Genomic DNA, 10431 nt, shown 5'->3' with positions numbered 1-10431 from the left:
CCCGGCCCGCGGCAGTCCGGCTCGTCCCCCGGTGGCCCTCATTGGGCCCGCTCTAAACTGCCCTCCGTGATTGGACAACACTGACCGGCAATACTCGATTTTACCAATCACGTTGCTCGTCCCGCCTGGCAGCTAGGAGGTGGGCCTTATGTCGGAGCAGCATCCTATTGCGTTACTATTGGCAGTAGGCAACGTTTTGTTAGTTTATTGGAGAGAGTGGATGTCCATCAGGGTCACGCTTATAGGGCAACAAGAGGCAAACAAGAGGGAAGACGACCTTCCTCCCGTGAGCCAATGGGGCCAGCTGGGATACTCGGAGACCCCTGGGAGAAGCGCGGGGCTCGCCTGTTCCGCGGAACGCCGGGAAGGGGTCACCTCCAGATGAAGTTTCCGGTTCCGGTTTTAGCGGCGGTGGAATTGCCATGGCAACGCGGTTGGCTGGCGCGTGGTGCCCGTCTCTCGGGAGGTAGCGGGGCTAGGCCAGGCCGGTATCCGCCTCTCCCAGCTTAGGTGAGCGTCTCCGGGGAGTGCCGCGGCCGAATGCGGTTCTTCGCGGCGGGGAGCAGGAGCCTGCCCGGGGTTCCAGCGCTTGGGCCTTAGCTTCCGCTCCTGGACTTTTCCTCGGCTTCGCCGTCACGTGGGAGCTGAGGCTCTGGGGCTCCCGCCTTTGGCGCGCGATTATTTCCTCTAGAACAATTTTCATTTTTAAAGTTTGTAAAGCTCGCTTGCCTGTGTGTTTTTCTCTGGGTTTGTGTTTTCTTCCTTTCTTTTTGTAGAGATGGAAGTGGAGGCGGGAGTGGTGTCTCACTTTGTTGGCTAGGCTGGTCTCGAACTCCTGGCTTCAAGGAATCCTCCTGCCTTCAAGGAATCCTCCTGCCTCGGCCTCTTGAAGTGCTGGGATTACAGGCGTGAGCCACCGCTCCCAGCAGCCTCTGAGTTTCCGGCCTCTTTGGCCCTCCAGCCCTTTTAAGCTGTTGGGCCTAGCCTCAGGAAAGGTTTGTTCAGTGGGAACTAAGAAGTGAATTCGTTCGTTCCACAAACGTTTCCTGAGCAGCAGCTGGGTGGTAGGCGCGGTGCCAGCGCGGAATGTCCAGAGAGACCTGTTGCCTAAAGCTTGGAGCCAGCGGGAGAAATGAAAAGCAGATACAAAGCAGTGTGGGAGTGCAGAGGAGAAAAAGAAAGCCTCCTTAGGCCCATTGCTTGCCCTGTTCTCCCTGGTACTTACCATTGCTTGACACAGACGGTATTTACTAGCTTGTTTATTGACTTCCCTACCAGGCACTCAACTTTATTCACTGGCTGTATCCTCAGTGACTAGGATGGTGCTTGGAATGTGGTAGGTGCTCCTGTTGGTGGGAAGAATAAATCCGGAAGAGCAGGGCTTAGTGGAATTGCTACATAATCTGTAGTCTTGGAGCCGCGCAGGGTTGGTAGTACCCTACAGCACACCAGACTTGCAGAAAAAGCATACTCCAGAGGAAGCTGAGGCATGCCTGCTCTAGAACCAGCTGTTCCATGTGCAATTTTCCTCTGATAGTTCCTGGTCACTGTTGCCACGGTGGTAATGACTGGGCTATGTCATTATCTATCCACCAACAGTAAGAGAAGCTTTGCAGTCGAGATATTGTTTAGCAGATGGAGTGTTTTCTGTTGGACACTAAGTACTGCTACAAGTTTCTTTTTAAAGTTTGAGTATTTTTTTTTACAATGTTGCTGGAGGTGATTTGTTTATGCTTCGGGAGTGTTCAAATTTAAAATCAGAAAATCAGCACATGTCAGTGACTGAGTCTTTCAGATATTCATTCAGCATGAAACTTGAACCTAATAAACTATGAAAGTAAACTTGGGACATTACCCAGAAGTCTCAATGTTATATTTTCACCCCCATCAATATTACTGATGCTTGCTCATTTTCTAATGTGGGACCTGAAATTTACCAGGTGCTTAAAGAATCTTTTTGCTTTTCAGATTCATTGATTCGGGGTAAATCAGGAACAAGCAACATGAACAGAAATATGTAGAAAATGCTATTATGCCGAAGCGTAATTGTGGTTTCAGAAGTCCAGCATCTGGTGCACTTAACAATAGAGAATATATTAAATACTTTCCAAAATAACCTTTCATTCATGCCTATGTTGTAAGTTTTTTGTTTGTTTTTAAGTAAATATTAGTTATTTGTTCCCCAAAACCTAAACCATTTATTGCTGTCAACTTAAATAAATAACGAGCAGAGAGAGGCTCCCTAAAAGAAAATGACATTTATTCAGGAATGGAGCATTATAATGGGAAAATGCATGTCATAGTTAACCGAGTGTATCCTGGGAGATGGAGGAAGACAAAGGTCTTTAAAGGAAAAATGAGGGGGGTTACATAATTGTTTTGAGATAATGATTTTTGATTACAAGGATCAGTAAGAAAGGTGACACCAGTCCCAGGTTGGAGAGGCAGTTGCTTGGCAGGCATTGCAGAAGTATTTTTTTGTGTAAGATTGAGATGGCCTTTGTGCAGCATCATGGTTTTGCAATCTTTTGTGATAGTTTTTGTTATCAGGCATTTATGCTTGCAGACTCTTTATGGCCTCCCCTGTGTCTATTTTGATTCCGACATCCTTCTCATTGCCCACTCTAAACTGTCTAATTCTGCTTTTGTATTGGTGGAGAGCAGGAGAAGAATTGACAAACTTACATTCTGAGAGCAGTAATGAGGAGTATCGTATTCTTACCTAATGTATAATATTGGCTTCAGAAACACAGTTGTCTTTTTCAGTTGTTGAACATTGTATTACGTTGAGAATGCAGCTGCCATTAAAGATTAATAAGAGTAATCGTTGAGAAGGAAGAGTACAAAGCCTGTGTTTTGCTAAATCATTGTGAAGTTGCCATGTTTTTGTAGAATATGATAAGAACATACAGTGTGTGAAATGCTGAGGATATAGAAAAGCATGTGAGTACTCTTTCAAGGAGCTATTTTGATAGCATGACCAAGGGCAGGAAACAGATCGTGTATCTGAACCAAAGAAATGGAAAAAGTACATCTAAATTTAAATGTTTAATAAAACAACCCAAAATACAGTGAAATATTTAGTGCCAAACATCAGTGATCTTAAGAAACAAAGAAAACAGTATTCAAAGTATTTCGTCCAAAGTAGCAGACTTTTGCGTATAATTTGGCATTTTGGTTTTGAGATTCCTCTTTCATCCTAAAAGGAAAACATGACAAAATATGCTTCTTAAATAAACAGATGTCATCAGTCTGCATCTATGGCCAAACACTTTGAGTGTTTTGAGTAAATGGCATGTATTAGTTTGCGATGGCTTCGCACTCTGTGGACGTTAATGAAGAGGTGAGGGTGGGATGTACAGAAACTTCTGAGAATCCTGAGATTTGAGTCACAGGATGGATTAAACCCCAAACTAAATGATCATGCCATGGAAACATGCTGACTCAGGCATCCTAAACATGTTTTTCTTCCCCTGTGTTATTTTTAGATAAGGCTTCACTATATTTGGTAAAACTCCTGTTTTCTATCCACTTGTCCAAAAACAGATTCACCATTGGATTAATAGTGTAAACCTTTACATATCTGAGATAGCTTCTTCCCTTTATCAGCCCCAAATGAAGAACTAGAGTTCAGATTATTGAACTGAAGGTGATGCTTTATCTGAGCACTGCACATTTCAGTGTTTCTGTTCCTTTACTCTTTTTAAAAATTACTTTGTAAAGAGATGAGGTCTCAGTAGGTTGCCTGGACTGGTCTCAAACTCCTGGTCTCGAATAGTCCTCCTGCGTTGCCCTCCCAAAGTACTAGGATTACAGGTGTGAGCCACTGCACCGGCCCTGTTTTATACTCAGTGCTGCATTCTTGTTTGTTCAACAATGACCTGTTCCTAGAAAATGAGAGGGTGTGTTTGCATGAGAACGTGGTACAAAAGTGTCTGTCTGAGCTGGCCAAAACATTCTGCAAATGTCATAGTAAGGGCAGAGTGGTTGCTGGGATTGTGCAAGGGGCTGGTCCACCACACATTCCTAAGCTGAAATAGCATTTGGGACCCAGAGTTCTACTGACCTGAGCTGGAACCTGAAAGCTTTCTCTGTGGTGCCCTTAGCCATCATCTAGTAGTTTTAGAGCGTAACTGCAATCATGGAATTAATTAGATTCCCTGACAACACCAAAAATAACGTAATGTGTAAGAAACTGAAGCAAAATCCAGCCCTCAGAATTTTTCTAGTCCCTAATGCAGAGATAGATATGCTTGTTGGATTCTGACTACCTCTTTCTGACAAGGCAGCTGGTTTATTAATACTTTGGCCATAGGAGTGGCCTCAGCTTTACTCATCACTGCTGCCCACATCTTAGAGACAGCCTGGAGACAGGAAGGCAGGCCAGCCTCCACTGTGTCACACAGGCCCTGCCCGCTCTGCCTGCCCTGAGTCCCTGGGTCACTGAAAAGAAAGGATGTGCTGTAGATCGGGTTAATTCAGTCTAGGATAGACTGTGGGAGGTAGGTAGCATTGATGAAAAGCCCAGATGAATTTCTTCAGAGAGAGACTGCAGGGTTGTAAGGAATCTGTGTGTACGTTCTCTGCTCCTAAATATTTACCCCTAAATGTTATTTTGCATAGATTGTACTTTTTTGTTAAACTTTTGTGCATATACATAAATTTATTAGAACCTTTCATTAACCCTATCATAACTGTTCTCAGACATTTTGGTCTCCAAGTTGTTTGTTCTAATATAATATGTTGTTGAGCCACATTAGCACTTATGTGTCTAAGTTTTGTTGCTTTCACATGCAGTTTCTATTTTCCTGCTGATTTATAGCATCACCAACAAGTCCTGCAGAAAATCAGCTATATAATAGATACACAGGTGATTTTTGTGCTTTGTAAAATTAAAATGACAAAAACGTCTCAGATCTAATAGCCGGACACGGTAGCTCATGCCTATAATCCCAGCACTTTGGAAGGCTGAGGTCGGCAGATCACCTGAGGTCTGGAGTTCAAGACCAGCCTGACCAACATGGCGAAACTTTGTCTCTACTAAAAATACAAAAAATCAGCCAAGCATGATGTGGGTGCCTGTCTCCCGTAGTCCCAGCTACTCGGGAAGCTGAGGCAGGAGAATTGCTGCAACCCAGAAGGCAGAAGTTGCAGTGAGCTGAGATCATGCCACTGCACTGCACACTCCAGCCTGGGTGACAGGGCGAGACTCTGTCTCAAAAAAAAAACAGAAAACCAAAAATCGAATCAAAAAAAATCTAAGCCATAGCCTGCTGTTACTGAAAGCTGTGCTCCTTTTGGCCCCACGCTGCTTTCTCGCACTGAGGACCAAGCTCCTCGGCTGCATGCCTTTAAGGTCATACATCTGCTGGACTTCATTCTGTTGTGAGTCTTATTTAATAACAAAGACATGGGCCGGAATCATAGCTCCCATAAAGTGGTATTAAGAATTAAGTAATCATAAAACTTGTTAAACCTTTTGATTAAAGGTGATGAAAGAATTGTTTACTTTTCCCTAGCCGCCTGTTTAATGACAGTGTTTTGTAGTATTGTGTGTTTATTTTAACCAGCAGATAGTTTCTATAACTCAGATTATTACATTCCAAAGATTTGAAAAGGTTCCTAGATCACAGAATAGAAAGAGTAAGGAACCAGTGCTGGTGTGTGTCAAACCTGTTAGGAAGATTTGTCCATTAGCAGAAGTTTCTGTCTCCCTCTGATAGTCACTGAGTTTGCCAGAAGAACATTTAGGAAGTTTAATTGTTTTCTTTTGAATGATTGCTAAAATGTGTTGCCAAGGCCATAAATACGCTTTATGATGAGTCAGATCTTTGAGCTTTAATAATTTAATGCCTTTAAAATGCAATCTTGCTATTGTGGGAACCCATTGCTCTAGCCTTCTTCAATAGTTCATCTACACCTGGCACCGTGGCTCATGCCTGTAATCCCAGCACTTCGGGAGACCGAGTTGGGTGGATTACTTGAGGTCAGGGGTTTGAGACCAGCCTGGCAAACATGGTGAAACCCCAGCTTTACTAAAAATATAAAAATTAGCCGGGCGTGGTGGTGGGCACCTGTAATCCCAGTTACTCAGGAGGCTGAGGCAGGAGAATTGCTTGAGCCCAGGAGGTGGAGGTTGCAGAGAGCCAAGGTCGTGCTACTGCACTCCAGCCTGGGCGACAGAGCAAGACTCCATCTCAAAAATTAAATAAATAAATAAATAGAAAACAGTTCATCTAGCAAAAAAGAAATTCACCTCAGTTTCATTGCAGGGAAGGAAGGGATGATTCAACTTAGAAATGGGATGAGGCACTAATTGTTCATTTTCCTTTGCTGGAAGAAATTGGAGGATTATAAATATTTTTTTCTCCTTTTATAGCCAGAAAAATCCTATTTGCTAATTCTAAACTTAATATTTTTTGAAAATGTATCCTAGTGAGATATTGTTAATATCAAACTTTAGTGAGCTATAATTTCAAAGAGTTTTAATAAAATGCTATCATAAGGCTGGGCATGGTAGCTCTTGCCTGTAATCCCAGCACTTTGGGAGGCTGAGATGGGTGGATCACCTGAGGTCAAGAGTGTGAGACCAGCCTGGCCAGCATGGTGAAACTCCATTTCTACTGAAAATACAAAAAAAAAGTAGCTAGGCATGGTGGTAGGTGCCTGTAATCCCAGCTACTCAGGAGGCTGAGGCCAGAGAATCCCTTGAACTCAGGAGGCGGAATTTGCAGTGAGCCAAGATCATGCCATTGCACTCCAGCCTGGGCAACAAGAGCGAAACTTCATCTCAAAAAAAAAAAAAAAAAAAAAGACTATCATAAAACGGTTACATTCTGTTAAAAAAAAAATGGAGAGCTTTTTTGCATAAGTTTTATTATATAGGCAAAATTGGGTGATGAAAAGATTTTGTCTTTTAATACAAATTCAAAATTTTGAGGAGAAGCTGTCATATTGGCACACCTTCCCTCTCCAGATACACAGTGATCTGGCATTTTCATATCTCACGTGTATGAGTGCGGCCCTGAGGGGACATGTCAGTCTAGTGGATGTGATACTCCCATTGGTTCATCTCTCTGTATACTGTGCAGCCACAGCTCCGTGATAATCCACACATACTATTGGCTGTCTAATTACAGAGCAAATAATATCCTCTTACATGAAGGAATTTTTGCTTGTGTTCAGAAAACAACACATCTTTCAAAGTCATTCTGGTTTTGAGAAGCACATTTTCTTTGACATTTTATGAGTCTCTGTCTTTCCTGGCAAGGCAGGTAGGGGGCACTAGTCTATTTTACTTAGGAAGCTGGGGCAAGAGCCGATAAGGGCTGCCCTTGGAATTATACAGTGTCCGGGAATTAATCATTTTGCCCAATTCTAGGGAAAGCCAAGTGCTATTCTTATTTTAGGGAATAGCTAACTTGCTTAGTTTTCTAATATAGCTACAACAGATCAGAAGCGGTAAATTTGAAAGGCTCACACTGAAAGCAGGAAAAAACAATGATCGGTAAGGAAAAGATGAAGCACTAAGAAGCAGACATTCTGGGGCATTTGATATAAGAAGGGGCGAACAGCCTTCACCCGTGACCGTTCCTTGTGAATTAGTTAGTGCCTTGTATAATGCTTTCCAGTAACCAAGAAAAAGAAGTTATTTTCCACATACTCTGAATAAGAAGTCAAGGAAACATGCAGTTTATTTTAGCTTGCCAATAAAAACTACACACACACACACACACACACACACACACACAGAGAGAGAGAGAGAGAGAGAGAGAGAAAGAGCTTAAAGTTAAGGTTATGTTAAAAAAAGAATACTCCATTGTGCCAGGTAAACATTCTGTTACGTACATCACATTAGTTCATGGAAGACCCCTTGGAAATACCTAGTACATTTCATTAGGTGGTGAGGGACTGAATAATATTGGTGTAAAGTTTAATTTTTCTAACTATATAAACCAAATGGGCTTGATGAGAGAGCTCAGCTGATGTTAAGTCACAAAGGGCTGTCCATAAAGTGGTTCTGCAAATGCTGATGTCAACCCAGGACACAATTAGCGGCATCAAAGAATATAACCACCTCACTCATCCTACTGCCCAGCCCTGTTTCACGGTGGTTGGGGACCAGAACCCCTGCAGGGAGTGTATGCATTGTAATTTTGTCGACTTATTCCTCCCCCACCCCTCTACCGCACACACACTAGGCCATCGGCTTCTAGTTGGGTAGGATTCATTTTTGTAACCTGGTGCCCTAGTGCCATCCCTGGGACTGACTATATGTTCAATACATAATTCTTGTATAAAGACTACATAACTTGGTGAACGATACAGAGCAGTACCTCAGCAAATCCCAAATGGTGTGGAACTCATAATACTGACCAAAGGTGCCATAGGAGGTGGAGAAACATTCAGTGTTATGTCCACAGGCTCTGCGCTAAACAGGATACAGAGTGGCGTCAGACGCTCCCAAATCCCGAGGACCTCACAGTCCTGTGATGGGGACAGATGCAAGAATGCACAGTGAGTGCTAAGGGCTGGAGAAAGCTCAGTAGGGGAGTGACCCTTGAGCTGAGTTTTGAAAGAAGAGTAAAGTGCCTCTCTATAAAAGGGAGGGACATTCCAGGAAGAGGGAGCAACCAGGGCAAAGGCAAAAGGCCGCTGGGCCTGCTGGGGGAATGCCAGGCTGTTTCTTGAGAAGTGCAGGATTGGACATAGCTGAGGTGAAGACAGATGGCAAGGCCTTAGGCTCTCCTCTGAATGAGGGAAGGTCCCAGGAGGAGTGTAAGCTGTGGAGTGCTCGAGAGATCACCTTTGCAAGAGAGTTGAGGATGGATTGGAGGTACCTGAGCTAACAGGGCCACTTGGGGTCATCAGATTGAACCTTTGGAGTGGGAGGCATGGGGGAAGGGCACCACTGCAAGCTGAGTTCTTGGAAGGTAAGGATGACAGTATTTGTTGACTGGCTGACTGGGGAGGAAGAGGGAAAGATTTAGGTTTATTCCCAGGGTTTTGCTTAGCCACTGACTCCACTTGCTGATGTGGGGAATACAGGGAGGGGGAAGGAGGATTGGAAAGGTAAGGTCATGAATTACTTTTGAGCATTTCTATTTCCAGGTGCCTCAGGAACCTCTAAATCATCAGGTTATGTGTGAAATAAAGGGAGCGATTATGCAGATTATTGCCTCTGCGGGTCTGCATTTATTGATAAAGGAGATTTGGGGAGGGAGGGCAAGAAGGAGTGTAGAGAAAAAAGCCTGGGGAAGGCCTATAGCTGGGGAAGGACAGGCCATGGGGAGAATTGGGAGCAAGTGCTTCAGGGAAGGGGCAGTTACCAGAAGCCACAGAGGGCCTGGGCGTGGGGGCTCGCACCTGTAGTCCCAGCGCTTTGGGAGGCTGAGGCAGGAGGATTGCTTGAGGCCATGTGTTCTAGACTAGGCTGGGCAACATAGGCCCCATCTCTAGAAAAAGTTTTAAAAGTTAGTTGGGCACAGTGGGTGTGCCTATAGTCCTAGCTACTTGGGAGGCTGAGGTGGGAGGCTAACTTTAGCCCAGGAGTTTTAGGCTGCAGTGAACTATGATTGTACCACTGCACTCCAGCCTGGGCAACAGAACAAGACCGTCTCTTTAAAAAAAAAAGAAAAAGCCACAGAGAGAAGCCAGGTAAGGGCACAGGGTCTCTTAGATTTGGTAATGGAGGTAAACACAGTGTGGGCTGATGTAGTCAGTGTTTGCTGACCTTGGGCACTTCACTTAACCTCTAAGGGGCTCTGCAACGCGATGGAGTTGGGCCAGTGAATCTGTCATTTTTGTCTGTGTGTGGACCTTTGTTGTAGGCCATCTCTGTAGTTGGTGAACAGAGCAGATGGAGTCCAGTCATTTTGCACAAACATTTCCGTTTGGATGATGACAAGCTTCACTGCCGAAGCTGGTACACTCATCCCATCAGCATGGTGCTAGACCTCTGAAACACCTGAGGACACCAGGATGTGTGTGCCACCTTCTCTCTTGCCTATTTATAGAGGATGCTTCTGTCTGCTGAATAGGGCTTTTTAATTAACCAGGAGGTGCATTTAGCGACACTGGCGGGTTTTCCCCGTATACCAAATCTACAACATCAAAGAAGAAATTGAAGATAAAAATTCTTTAAAACCTTAGGCCAGGTGCTGCAGCTATTGCAATGCAAGGACTTGTGGCAGTCGGTTGGAAAACGTTTCTTCTGCATGTGTTCAGTGCCAGTTGTTGGCAGTAGGATTCTAAGGTTTCGGAGCTACCGCAGTGAAACAATGTTCTCTATTAGGGAGTGTCCTGAGCTGTCAGGAATTGTCATCAAGAGCAGCAGGTTTTGTAAGATACACGAACCTATTTGGTACCAGCCCCTGCCACTCGGATAGAGGCTTCCCCAAAGAGCCCAGTGCCGACTGCTCATAGGGAATG

General features: G+C 44.3%; 1 long non-coding RNA gene and 1 other non-coding gene across 2 annotated transcripts; both read left to right on the top strand.

Moving 5' to 3' along the window:
* Nucleotides 1–99: 99 nt before the first annotated feature.
* LOC105721300 (uncharacterized) lies at nucleotides 100–2123 on the top strand. The gene is made up of 2 exons (XR_001108294.3): nucleotides 100–510; nucleotides 1969–2123. It is a non-coding gene; the product is annotated as an uncharacterized LOC105721300 (long non-coding RNA).
* Nucleotides 1401–1675, top strand: LOC135274451 (small Cajal body-specific RNA 13). The gene has a single exon (XR_010342275.1). It is a non-coding gene; the product is annotated as a small Cajal body-specific RNA 13 (non-coding RNA).
* Nucleotides 2124–10431: the final 8308 nt, after the last annotated feature.

Source organism: Aotus nancymaae, unplaced genomic scaffold (genome assembly GCF_030222135.1).
Source record: "Aotus nancymaae isolate 86718 unplaced genomic scaffold, 86718_ANA_hifiasm-v0.15.2.pri h1tg000011l, whole genome shotgun sequence".
In the NCBI taxonomy this organism is placed as follows: Eukaryota; Metazoa; Chordata; class Mammalia; order Primates; family Aotidae; genus Aotus; species Aotus nancymaae.
Note: the sequence above shows the minus strand (reverse complement) of the source record. Positions and strands in the feature narration are given on the sequence as shown.